Raw genomic sequence first — 14,381 nt, 5'->3', positions numbered from 1 at the left:
TTGGCCAGATGGCTCAGTGTGTAGAAATATTTTTCATGGAAGACTGGCAGCATGAGTTTGATCCCAGAAACCCGTGTCGGAAGGGGAGAACCATTGCCTAAAAGTCATCCTCTGACCCATGAATGCATACTGGGTCATGAACACACCCACACTCTACATACCATACATACAAATAACAGAAAGGGAGGAAGAGTCTCTCCAGTCATCACTTACTGGATACTTGCCGTATGCAGACCAGTATTCCAGGTGCATGACATCAGATAAACAGACAATAAAGTTGTATACAGTGAGTAAACAAGAAAAGTTCAGATAGAGAGAACTACTTCTTGAAGCCATGTTCAGATGGGGGCCCAGCCTGAGGGGAGCAGGAGCAGTTCTTGAAGAGGATGATGAAAGCACAGGTTTCCTAGTACAAGACTCCAAGAGATGGCATGTTGACATCCGTAACAATGCCCTGTGCTTTTAGCTGCCCTCCTGACATGCCTGCCCCTGAATGAACATCTGTTTTATCAGATCAAGTAACAAGAATGCTTTACTATGCTATACATGTATAGGGCTCTATTTAACTGAATACAGCATGTTAATAGACACCAGGACAGTATAAAATGGATCCAGATACTGCAGAAGGGCCCAGAAACCATGTCCAATGAAAAGCAGTTGAAAGAGGCAAAGCTAACACCTGGAGGAAGGAAGTTTTGCAGCACAGGGGAGCTCCACGTAGGCACTCCCCTCCCCCTTGGTACAGAACACTCAAACCTGTAAATTGGTGCATGTCCCAGATATATCCAGCAATGACAGCCACACCAGAAGGCTTAAAAGCCTTGGCTCTAGGGAGATAGACGTTAGTGACAGAATACTGACTCCTGGCTTTTTCATGCTGGTTACGGAGGGAAACTTATGTAAACCAAAACAACTCATAACGATTCAGAAGAAAAAGAAACTTGACCACCACTGTGGAAAAGGAACTTTATTGTTAACTTTCAGTAAGAAACACAGATTCTCTCTCAGTGCAGGGAGTTGGGTTCCAGTGGGTTTGTCTGTTGTAGATACTGGGAATCAAACTCAGGGCATTTCATATGCTGGGAAAGAATCCTAGGTCTGACTTACACCCCTCGCCCTCTTCCCTGCCTCTCCCTAATTTTTAATTTCCAGGCAGGACCTCACTACTTAGCTGAGCTAACCTTGAACTTACTGAGTTGTACAGACAGGCTTCAAACATGTGGCGCTGTTGCCTCAGCCTTGAGTAGTCGGGATTCCAAGGACATGACAGCACACCTGGCTTAGTGTATCCTAATGTGTTTGTGAGATTAGAATACCCGTCCACTCTGTGATTCTGATTGAAGAAAGAGCAAGTGGAGTTTGCAAAAAGCACATGGCAGCACTCAGGCCTGAAAGAAGAGGAACCGATAAAGAAAACAAGCTGTTCCCATAATCCACAGCAGCATCTCCGCCCCAAACAGCCCTTTGGAGAACTTTAAGAAAATCCACATTGGATTAACTAAAGCTATATATAACAAGAATTAAATTTCAAATAATTGCTTCATTTAAAAGTAAATTCTAGATCATTGTTAATATTTACTGAATTTCAGAGATCAGATCACTTCTCTAAGTCTGTGGCTAGATTGTTGTTCTCAGTAGGTCAGTGCAGTGACAGACCCTGTTCAAAGGGGGATAGCGTTCCCATTGGGTTGGCGAAGCGCTGTAGGACTGGCTTTCTGTGTCAAGGGTAGAATTCTCGCCTACACATCCCCTTGAAACCTTTCCCCGGCTTTACTTTCCACACACCAACAGAAACATTGTTCTTTGTTTTCTTTTGTTTTTTAGACAAGGTTTCACTATGTAACACCAGCTGGCCTGAATCTTCCTACATAGACCAGGCTGGCCTCAAACCCTAAGAGATCCACCTGCTTCTGTCTCTGGAGTTCTAGATTTAAAAGTGTGTACTTTTGCCTCAGAAACAGATTTTCAACATGAATTGCTGTGTTTATTGGAAATGATCCCTATTGTATAGAAATTACACTTTTGTACTGGTTTATGATTCTAGAATTTTCTGAAAATTTTGGCTTATTCCAGACCACCCTTATCAAATGCTTTCCAATCCATAAATGCTCACAAAAAAAGGGCTAATCACACTTTCTCTCACTTATCTCCAGTTGAGGGAGGGAAGAATTTGCATTTTGAACAATCATGTTTTCTTCATTTAAAGAAGAAAACAGCCTTTGAAATAAGAACAATCCTTCACATAAAAACACTTAACCCAGTGATTTTTTTCTTTAACAATGTTAGCAGTTGTGGAAGAAGTAATGTTCCTAGGATAACTAGCAAGAAGCCAATTGCATGTCTCATTTAATTACCAGTAGAAATAAATTCTCTTCAAGTAAGTGTTACATAATGTTAAATTCTCTTGCAAGAGATACAAAGAGAAAGTTTGGACACGTTTGTAACTGAATCTTGACTAGTGATATTTTGCAATTATCTATCCATGAAAATATTTATGAAGCTAGTCTCTGTACATTAGAACATAATTTATAACTTGATGGAAAATCTTGATTGATCGGTAAACTCCCTTATCCTTTAAAACTGGAATGTTAAATTGCTCTTAAAATTTAGTATCTGAATTGCTTTCTAGTGTTTGTATCTTAATTCCGCTCCTCTGTAGAATTCTAATCCTTTTAAATAAGCCAAAATATGAACCTTTTCTCTTCACTTGCTTTTGTTTCTTAAGCCATTGTTTGTATTTAAATGCAGTCCCATGTTCATTTTAAAAGAACTTTTGTATTAATATGAGAATATCTCCATAAAAATATGAAGCTAAAACAGCTGTGCAAGAATGGATCCAAGTACTGAAATTCTCATTGGAATTATGAGCCAAATTCATTTCAGTTGTTTTGAAGTGAGTCTCATTGATTGAAACCATTGTACTTAACATGTAGCTAAAAACCCATAGAATACGTGATATAGTACATATATATATAGTACATATATATATATATATATAATAGAGTTTGAAAATTTCATAATTATCCCTTCCAAAAAGAATCCTGGATGACAATGAGTGATTTTGGAACACTGGACGCATGGACCAGAGCTGCAAGAAGGAGGACAACGACTTGTCCTTAGGGAAGTAGTTAGCAGTGAGCTGCGAAAACAAAGCCTCCTCGGTCTTGCATCTTTTAGTGGCATCCCTATGTGTGAACTTTCCTCTGGAGTGAATGGTTATTATGCCACTGTAGGTTTCTGTAATTTGTTGACCAAATGTAGTAAAGCTTTGATCCATATGACTGGCTCTCTCCTGAAAAGCAGCTTTGTTTCCAATTACAATATATGAAGCCATCTGATTGCTATCAGTTGTTCTCATTTTGCCACCTTGATAAACTTAAAAGGAATATTTTACTTTTTCAATTCTTTTAAAGATAAATATATATTTCATATGTTTGCTCTATATTTTCTTTTGTGAACCATCTGAATATTTTTAAGTGAAAGAACTATAGATGAAATATCACTTTTTGCAAGTAGAATGCTGCTGTGCTCTAAAAGTCAAGTTTAAGCCCGAGCTCACAGGGGAAAGCAGGTGTTTCACTGTGTTCCTTGTTCCAAACAACATACTAATCAATACATTTACACCTTTCATTAAATGACTAGAAAAAAATAAACTCTCCAGAAGTAGGGTCAAATTCAGACTATGTCAATCCAAAAGTTTCTTAATCTCTGACAAACCAATTAATCTTTTGAAGAATAATTTAGTTTTAATTTTCACCAGGATACTTAAGCTATACTCTTGGAGTTCACGTCAGTGTTCCTCCCTGCTTTCGAGTACCTAGCATCCCCGTAGATGCCTACTCTGCTTCCTAAGATTCAAAAGTCATCAGTTGCTTGAATATGTAGTTTCACTCTTATGTGAAATTCATTTACTTAGCTCTTCTCTTTTCCTTCATTCATTAAATAAATATTTTGGATTATCCCTCTATGTTAAATACTGTGCTAAATAACTAAGTCCCATCAATGATAACAGGTAACAGAATATTATCTCTATAGCTCATTTTTTAGTAGAGATATTCTCATGGGTAAAGTTGAAGAGATTTGGTGTGTATATGGTAATAATGTAATAATGTAATAAAGATATTGGAAAGACATCCAGTATGGCACATGTAGGACTCATTTAGTGGAAAGAGGAGGTTTGACTGGAAAGGCTGATATTTTAGTACCCACCTGGTTACCAGTGTTCGTCATTAAAGGTGTCTAGGAACTGTATGCAAGATATAAAAATTAAAGTGAAAATTAAAATAGAGATCATATTGGAAATTGACTAATCAGGAGTGATAGTTTTAAGTGGGCTGGGAATAAGCTATCAACCTTCTACTGATCCTGGAGTTGATTGGCATAATTCCCAGTCCCAAGCACTTCAGGACTGTCTTGAACAAACCGTGAGAAGGTGAAGGGTTGAGCTTGAGATTCCTGAGCAGTAAAACAGGCATGCACCAAGGAACTGGGAAGCATTTAGCCCACTTCCAGAATTTAAGAAAAGTCACTACCACACAAAAACTGGATGAAAAATGAAACACTTGGAGCTTTTTATTTCTAGCTCAATAAATCAGTATATATGAGGTAAATAACCCCAGTGCTTTCTCTACAACCATGAAAGATTCAAGAAAGTCTGCTGGATGGGTCCTCCTGCTGTGGGTCCAGTCTGTAATCTTACCAGAGATTGGGGCCCATGTTTGTGGATACAAATGTAGATGTCCACAGAAATTCCATGAAAATAAATGGTGTGGCGATGCACACATGCAACCCTAGCACCGTGGAGCCTGAGACAGGAGGATGATGTGTTCAAAGTCAACCTAAACCACATACTGAAAGATTTGTTTGATTGGAAATTTGTTTCTTTTGGTGTACATGTATATGTGTGTTTGTGTGTGTTCAGTGACAGTGTAGAGTTTCTCTGAGACAAGATCTTCCTAGACTGATTTCAGACCCACAGTCATTAATTATCCTTCTGCTTTCATCTCCTGAGTACTGAGCTCACAGGCATGCACCATTCACATGCAATTTAAAAACCAACAGATTGTCTTAATATTATTTCAGTGACAAAGAATGATGGGAAAATGGAAACTGTTTATTTAAAGTTAGATGTGTGTATTCCAGGTGTGTTTACCATTACTACTATGGCGACTAAACTAACCAAGAAATAGGAAGTAGGCCTTACTTGGGTTCACAGTTTCAGAGAATTTTATATGTCAGTATATCATGGTAGGCTTTTGTTGTTTGTGGCCCATACAAGAAAGAAAAACAACATATCATTGGGAGATCATTGGGAGAGTAAGACAGAGGCTGCTTGCTCATGGTGGACAGGAGTCAGAGAGCCAGGGCCAAAGCCAGAGAGAGAGGAGAGGTGAGGGAGGGAGGAAGGGGGTTGACCTGAGACAACATACTCCTAAGTATCTGGCCCTGGGGACCTCCTTATTCCACATAGGCCCTGCCTTCCAATGTTTCTAAAACTGCCCCAAATGCGCCAACCCCTAGAGACAAAGCTTTCAATACATGAACTTTTTAGGAAAGACTTCATACCAAAACCATAACTCCAGGTTGCAGAAGATTCCATGAGTCCTCAAGATGAAGTCCATATAGCAGTTCTTAAACTCATTTGAGATGAAACAGAGGCCACAACATTCGTGGGTTTATTGCTCTAAGGAAAAAATGTGTTTATCCTGGGATAAAGGTTGGTGCTATGAAACAGCCAAGCCCAAGAGGGCATTTCCTGGGGAAGGAGTGTACACAGCCACTGAATGAACTGTGCACAGCCACTGACTGAACAAGCAGAATGAACTGCAGAGGGCATGACGTAACCATGGCAGAACGTGGCTAATGGTACTGTGTGGACTTCTTAAAAAGTAGTACACGTCTGGCAGAATAACTCAAGGACAATGACACCCGTGGTCCCAAAGCAAAGACTTTCTTTTACATGTAGTAAGAAGAGCCAACTCTGTAGCCATAGTATTCAAACCCCAAAGTCTATTAATCCGGACTATAAAAAAGAGAAAGGGAGATCATGCTGAAGGCAGGTAGCACTTGGGGTCATTTGGTATATGCCTGTCAGTCTTTGGCATAGGAATTCCATAGTTGTTGGTCAGAACAATGCTACTATAATGAAATACCAGACACTGGCCACTTATGATTTTAAAATGTATTTATTTTACTTACGTCCACTTTACTTGGTGGACCCTGTGGACTTGACATCTGAGGAGGGTGACAGGAGGTACTAAGGGGAGAGTATGTCAGAATCGAACACAGAGCGCATGGGGACCCTATAGTCCTCTTTAAGGGTCCCAGTGATATTAAAACCTTCTAATGCATACAAATACCCACAGTTTCTCAAAATACTGATACCCTGTTTTCATGTCTATGCAAGTTTTGGGGGTCATCATGCATGAGGCCATCAGAACGTGAAGAGAATGGCTTGTGTATAGTGTCCCAATGCTAAGTGACAAGTAAGGTTTCCAACCCAGACATATGTAGTCATATTTTGTTTATGTTTTAATAAATAAAGCTTGCCTGAAGATCGGAGTGCAGAGCTAAGCCACTAGAGAGGCCAGGGAGTGGTGGCATGCACCTTTAATCCCAGGACTCGGGAGACAGAGTCAGACAGATCTGTGTTAGTTCAAGGCCACCCTGAGTTACACGAGATTGAATCTGTCTAAAAAAGAAACAGAGCTCACACAAAGGTGATTCCAGCACTCGAAATCACATGTCTTTAATCCCAGCACTAGGGAGGTGGAGACAAGAGTGATATGCCTGGCTGCAGAGAAAAATATAAGGCAGGAGGAGACAGAACCTCAGTGCAATCTAAGGCTTAGTGGGGACAGATGCCGTCTGAGACTACAGTCTGAGGTGCAGTCTGAAGCGGTCCAAGGAAGCATGTCTGAGGACAAGATCGCCCTTTTGGTCTGAGCATTGGTGGAGGTAAAAGAATTTCTTTGTGACTGGTTCCACTGCTTCTCTGATCTGTCAGCTTTCACCCCTAATATCTGACTCCGGGTTTTTACTCTTAAGAACAATTAGAATTCGTTCTACGGTCATACTTAATTTTGATGTTAGGTCCCAAGTTATTTTGACTTTCTATTTCAGTTGAAACTTATGAATCCTCCAGCCCTACCTCTAACAATATGAGACCCTTTTTTTTCCTTCTCCTATCTCCTATCTGCATTCCTTCTTCCATTCAGGACCTGTTCAAGTCTGGCTGTCTTAGGAGACTATCATTCTCCCTCCAGATCTTTCTATGAATTCCTGAAGCAGTTACCATTGATATCACTAATTTTAGCACAGAATTATGTTCTTTGGATACCAACCAAATGAGTATTTTTTTCTGACTCCAATCAGATTACAAGCCCCTCCAGGGTCATACCTAATGATTCTTGGGCACTTCTGCTCAACATTTTGCATGCATGTGTGCCAAATACATCCGAGATGGATGGTTGAACGAATAGCGTTAGAGCTATCTGGCTGCAATCTCAGGGACTCCATTAATCTCCATCATTGATTTGGCTGATCTTACTGTGTAGGCAGATTCTCCATTCCCAACATTGAAAGATTAAATGAATAAAAATGCAAACAAATGATTAAACGAGAAGTGAATAAAAGGGCAGACAAACGTTTGGATTGGGTTGCAAGACAGAGAGAGATGAGGATGTGATGGAAAGGTGCGGATGCAGCACCATGCTCTCTGCTTCACTCACCCGAACTAGTTCTGTTGGTTTTATTTTTTATTTTCATTTGAAAGCGGGGAATCCTAAAAAAAGAAAAAAAAAAGGACATATTTCAGGAAAGAATCAAACACAGGAAATATAGAAGTCCAAAGCCTCAATTTCATTAAATAGAGAAGAAAGGAAGCAGTTGTTTAGAATTTGAAGAAAAGGGCTGTGTGCTTTATTTTCTAATTGAAGGAATCTATGAATAAATTAGGCAATCACTTGACATAATTGATTTAGATCATGTGAATTCACTTGCCCTGTAAGAGAGGGTAAATTAGATCAAATTGTCTGTGCCCCTCCTAGTCTTCTGTGCCTCCTCGGCATTCTTTTTCCTTTGTATTCTTCTATATCTTCAGTTCCTTTTTAAAAAAGCATTTTAAATCTCGGAAAACATATGCATACATATATATACATATACATACATATATGTAATTTCTAATTCTTAATTTTAATTTACAAAGAGTTTTCCCTTTTGATTGTAGAATCAGATTTGATTATATTTCCATAATAATAAATCTTGCTTCTTATTTATGAATCCTATTTTCATCTTCCATAAATCTGTTTATCCAAGAAGAACACAGTGTGCACAAACCTAGGGCCACAGGAATTATATTCAGAATATGCTCGAACTTCTTGCTTTTACCTGAAGCAACGTGAAATTGAATTACATTAGAAGAGCGCAATTTGGTTGCATGTCAACTGTTGCAAATATCATGTAAGCTGAATATTTAGAGATTTTGTTCACCATGGGTCAGACACTATTCGTTGCTTGACAAGTATCCCAAATTATTACCAAAAACAGTATTCCAAGTCAAAGAATACAATTGATTCAAAATAAACTGGAAATATTCTAAACAGTTTAAATGCATGGTACTTACTGGCTCACCCATTACAGCTTCAAATGTATGCGGATCCCTATTCACGAAGTAATTTTTACTTAGATTTAATCAAAGAACTTAGTAATGCAAGTGTAATTTATTTATTGCAATCTTGTATGCTAAAACAACAGAGAAACATCAGAAGGCCCTGAGTGCACATGACCCTGTTTGTATAAAGTTCAGCAGCTTGATGTTCAGGGATGTGTGAATTAACTCTTCTTACATGGCTAAATTAGCTAGCTTTTTAGATATCTAAATCTATATACCTTTAAAAAATGGGACTTCCTTGAAGGGCTTAATGATGACCAAACTGTAATTTAAAGATGCTATTATATTGAAAATGTGGTCAAATGTTTTAAAAGACAAGAGATTGGCCTAACTCTCTAATAACCCTTCCCTGGGAAAACAGACCCTATCCTTCATCATTAATGGACTATGGACTCTATATCCCTAAAAGGTAACAGCTTTACACTATTGTTCATTGGGTCATTAAATATTTTCTAGAAGGTTCATTCAAAATAAAATCTATAATACAAGTTAAGAATCCCTAATTTAAAAATCTAAATTCCTAAATGTTCTTAAAATGGAAGACTGTTTAAGTATCAACCTGATGTCTTAGGTTAAAAAAAATTCACAACTGCCCTTATACACAGAATTTGTAGGCAAGCTAGTCAAAATTGTCTTCCATACTACATTTAAGGTATATATGAAACATGAATAGATTTTGTGCCTATACTTAGGTCTCATCCCCAAGAAATCCTGTCACGTTTTTGCAAATTATCTAAAAGTCAAAAGTCTTTGATCTCTGGAGACCTTCTGGTTCACACCCTGGTGATAGGAAAATATAATCTGTATGTCAGAGAAACATTTGTGCCTAAACCCAGCTCAATGAGTAAAGGCATTTTCTGTGAGAGCCCAGTGACGTGAATTCTATCTCTAGAGTCCTCTGACCTCCACCTGTGTACCATAGCACACACACCCATAAACAACACACACACGAATAAATATATCTTAAGGAGAAGTACTTAAAAATGATGTTGTTTAGGGTGGAGAAAAATCAACGATGGATAATGTATGTATAACGGAGAGATGAACATAACGGTGCATTGCATTGCTTTTTGTTTAGTTTAACGAAATCCTAGAATGTTAAATGACATGTGTGTGTGTGTGTGATGTCTGAAATTAGATACTTGCCACAACACGTGTGTTTCTGAACTTTGTTCTTCCCTCTCACCTTTGCCTGGACCCCAGGTCTAACTCAGGTTGTCGGGCTTTCAAAGGTCTTCACCTGCTGGACCATATTGTCAGCCTCAACTGTTTGTTTTTTTTTGTTTGTTTGTTTTAGTTTGGAAAATTAGTATTTATTGACAAAAGCCACAATTGTCATTGAGTTTTAACTTGTAGAGCTATTGGGATGCATTACCATCTCTAGTGATAAATACAAAGACTGAAAATATACAGCCTCTGCAGTATCTTAAAGGGAATGAAGAAATGAAAGCAAGAGAAGGAACAGTGACATAGCTCTGAATGTTCAATACTGGCAATCTTCACACACAGGTGACACCAAGTCCAGGCCTGATGCTCTCCATCAGAAGGTTCGCATTTTCCCTCAAAACTGACACAATCGCTATTTGGTTCACCTCTTCTATTCAGTTTTTGACCTTTTTAAATTATAATGAGACAGTATTTCAGTTGCCACTCCCTGGTACCCAAAGGTTCTTTGTGGTTGATAAAAGTAAAGAAATAATTGTAAATGCATACACCAAAGGAGTAGCATTCTTAGTATGCAAAGGTGTCTTATAAATTACTGAGAAATAATTATTTGAAACAAATGTGAAAATATTTGACAATTCAAAAAGCAAGAAAAATTTTATAAGTGAATAGACATAAAGTGTATTCAAATTCACAAGTAATTAATAAAATTGATGTATTATATTGACAAAACTGACAAAGTAAATTTCATTATGACCTATTATAATGTATGTTTTTGGTTACTTTAGGTTACTTTTCTATAAGCCAAGTTATGATTTATACAGCACCTTAGTATTGTTTTTTAATCTCTACTTAGTGATTCTGTTTCTAGAAATCAACCTACAAATACTAAACACATACATACATAAAACACACAGACCAGTCCAAGACCTTAGAAATGTATGAGCATTTTTTCACTATACTGAATTCTGTTTTATAGTGACTAGAGGGGTCAGTATACTATGATATAACCAATAAAAGCCTTTGACTATATAACAAAGTCTACAAGATCAAATTATAATATACAAATTAACTAATATAGTAATGCAGTAATATTGATGCAGAGTTTATCTCTGTATGTGTGCATGTGTGAGAGAGGGAAGTAGAGAAGGCTAGAAGGAAAAAAAGAGAGAGGTTGTGCACAATGCTGATTGTTATGTTTTGTGAAACGTGAGGCTAATTTTATTATTCCACATTCCTTTATATTACTAGACTTTCTCACAAACATGTATGAAATCCATAGCGAAAGGAATGGGGATGTCTAGCTACAGGAGGGAAGGGGTGTTGGATGCATTGGGGGGATTCATTTTGTTCAGAACTGTCACCTGTAAGTGGGGATACAACTTCTTACGAGGCACAGCAGTGTTCGCTAAGAGATTTAAACTTCATTCGACTTAATCTTTATCCGTTCCATTGCATTAGCATAGGAGCACATCCTACCACAGAGCTCTCAGACCATTCCTCATGCATGTGATCAACACTTGTATCTATAAAATAAAATCTGTAAAAGGCCAACTCGATGGGCCAAGAAACACGGCCAGAGACCTAGGCTCTGTCCCAGCTCTCTCATTCTTTCCTTCCTGCCTTTCCCCTCGTATTTCTTATTTGGTAGTGTCCAGATGGTTTCTGTTGCTTCAGCAATCATATCCATGTCTGGGGCAAAAATAAATAAGTAAATAAATAATAAAGTAGCTAAACAGCAAACAATGTGCCAGCATGCTACATCTAATCCACTGTTGTCTAAGAATGACTGCCCAGAAAACAATCAAATTCCTATTTGTATTTATCAGGATTAACATATGTTACACCCCCCTCCCCAATAAGGTCAATGGCATCGTTGGTGGTGTTGGGTCAGCCACCCTACAGTGTCTGCCAAAGTTGCCAGCATGTTCCTGAGCTCCTGGCCATGGGGTGTAACCATAACTATGCACAAAACTTCCCGCCAGCTCTGCAGAGCTCCCGAGTCCCCTTAGGCCTTAGTCCTTACGCACTATCTTAAAAGAACCCTATGGTCAGTAGAAAACCAGTAGAAGGAAACTTTCACCCACAGTTGAAGTCAAGGGTAAACCAATGTCATTAGGTTATGGTAGAGAACAAGTACTCCGGGCTGCTTGGGAGATTCTTTTCCAAATTAGAGAATACAGTGGAGGAACACATGGAGAGGGAAGACAGCCCAATGGGCAGGTGGCAGCAGGGGATTCTGTCTTTCAGTGATTCTGACTCAGTTTTCCAGTTGTGCTTTCTATTTGCATTCTTAATGGTTGAAACCACCTTTGGGCTAAGATACCAAGGATTTGGGGTGATTTATTTATTTATTTGTCACTTTGTACATAAGGCACAGAGCCTGCAAGCTATGAACATATACACACCAACCCAGGAAAAAAAGACAAGATGTATACAAAATTATTGGCTTTAAGGTATAAAAACAAACTCCCTAATTTGAAATTCTTGCCTGAATTAGGATTTAAAAGCAATAAAAAACCAAGATTATTGGGGAAAAAAATCAGTCAACTTGTAAAACTCTTAAATCTGAATACACACACACACACACATATATATTTCAGAGTTTTACAGCAACATTTTCTTTGATGCAGAAGTAAAAGAAGAGAGGGAGAGAGGAGAAAGGCATAGGATAAAGTTACAGCCAACTGCTTTTTCTTTCCCTTCCTTGGTCAGCAGTCTCCAGTTCTCCAAAGAAACCCCTGAACTAAGGAAAATGATGGAAAATTTACTGCCTATGAGATTACTTTGGACTCTGGGTCTTGCAATTGTCTGGTTTTCCATTTTATATTTTTTATTAGCTCAACCTTATGCAGTATGTTTCCTATACCTCAGTGCTTCCCCCAAAGATAGATAGTGGGTATTTAATATGTAACCGCCTATTCCACAAAAGGAGGCTGATTTAAGTGGGTTCATCTAATAGATAGGCATAAAATACCAGATGAGTTCACTCGCGTGTGTGCAGAATTTTGTGTATCTTCTTTCAGTGAGTGGTTGTGTGCTGTGAAATGGAGGAGCAGCACATAAGCCTCCAAAGTTAATAACCTCTAATAAACAATGAGTCTAGATGACAATTTTTCAAAATCTATTACACACTAGTAGCTCTGGTTCTGCACAGTTTGCATATTAAACAGATGATAGTAGATTCTGGGCAGAAATATAGACAGCATTATATACTTCAATGCATGCCAGAAAAGAAATCTTTTGATAGCATTCACTGTAGCCAAGAACAGAAGCAGCAAGAACAATCCCCAGTCAGCAACCAGGTGCCAAACTTAATTCATGCAAGAAAAAAGTGTGTGTGTGTGGGGGGGGGTCGATTGGCATCGTATAAGGTTTGTAATCTCACCTTAACCCATGGAAATCCTGGGTTATGAGGTCTGTGGGTTACAGTGCCCTGCTGGGCTGGCTAGTTCACTTTATTCTAAACAACTCAGTGAGTAACCAGACTGAGTCTCAGGCAGACATCTCACGTGCACACACAAGAGTGCCAGGAAGAAAACAGGCATGGTTTTCAATCAGGTAAGCTGGGCACATGGTCTGGATACATCAAGTTCACTTGTCAGAATCCTAGGAGATACACAGCATGGCGTGGTGCTAATACTGGATGATGGATCTGGGACTCAGAAAGATCTGGACGCAGAATACTGGTGAGCCCCAGAAGATTAGCTTTAAGAGGAATACATGTAAATCTTGTATTTAGATTGATAAAAAGAAGCAATTGTCTCCTGTTTCATTCCTGTCGAATTTCTTTTCTATGCTGCAATCTGGGTTTTTTTTTTTTTTAATCAGATCATGTCCCATCTCTACATTTTAAAAAATCCATTTCCAGTAGTCCTCATTGTCCATTATGTTCATGGCAATGGGTTTTTGATCCTACTGCACGTACTGGCTTTGTGGGAGCCTAGGCAGTTTGGATGCTCATCTTACTAGACATGGATGGAGGTGGGTGGTCCTTGGACTTCCCACAGGGCAGGGAACCCGGATTGCTCTTAGGGCTGACGAGGGAGGGGGACTTGAACGGAGGAGGGGGAGGGAAATGGGAGGTGGTGGCGGGGAGAAGGCAGAAATCTTTAATAAATAAATAAACAATAAAAAATAAATAAATAAATAAATAAATAAAAATAAATAAAAAAATAAAAAATCCATTTCCTTGAGAACGAAGATGAAACTCATCCATCAGCATGTTTTGAATTCTTCCATGACTGGCCTCTATCTACCTGCTCTCCCATGGATTCCCCTGTCTTGTTGAATGTTCCCCCCATAAACAAGAGCTCCATGTCTTCATGTGGAACCTGAATGAGGCCTTTTATATTTCCTCTACTTAAAAGAATAAAAATAAAATACCACCCTTACCCTTTGCTAGACAGCTTCAGAAGAGTCAAGTCTATAGGCTTAATTTTAAAACAAGGTAAAAATGAAATAATATCAGTGTTCTATGTATAAAACAGAAGAATATAGCATCCCTTTTTCCCGTAGAACTTGTGGTAAAGAATTTGACCAAACA

At 38.5% G+C, this 14,381-nt stretch overlaps 1 protein-coding gene across 1 annotated transcript in view; it reads left to right on the top strand.

Annotated features, from left to right (window-relative positions):
- The window catches only part of Pard3b (par-3 family cell polarity regulator beta), a 1,010,698-nt gene that overhangs the window by 602,445 nt on the left and 393,872 nt on the right, over positions 1-14,381 (top strand). The gene's annotated exons all lie outside the window — the stretch shown is intronic.

This window comes from Chionomys nivalis, chromosome 2 (genome assembly GCF_950005125.1).
Source record: "Chionomys nivalis chromosome 2, mChiNiv1.1, whole genome shotgun sequence".
Classification (NCBI taxonomy): domain Eukaryota; kingdom Metazoa; phylum Chordata; class Mammalia; order Rodentia; family Cricetidae; genus Chionomys; species Chionomys nivalis.
Note: the sequence above shows the minus strand (reverse complement) of the source record. Positions and strands in the feature narration are given on the sequence as shown.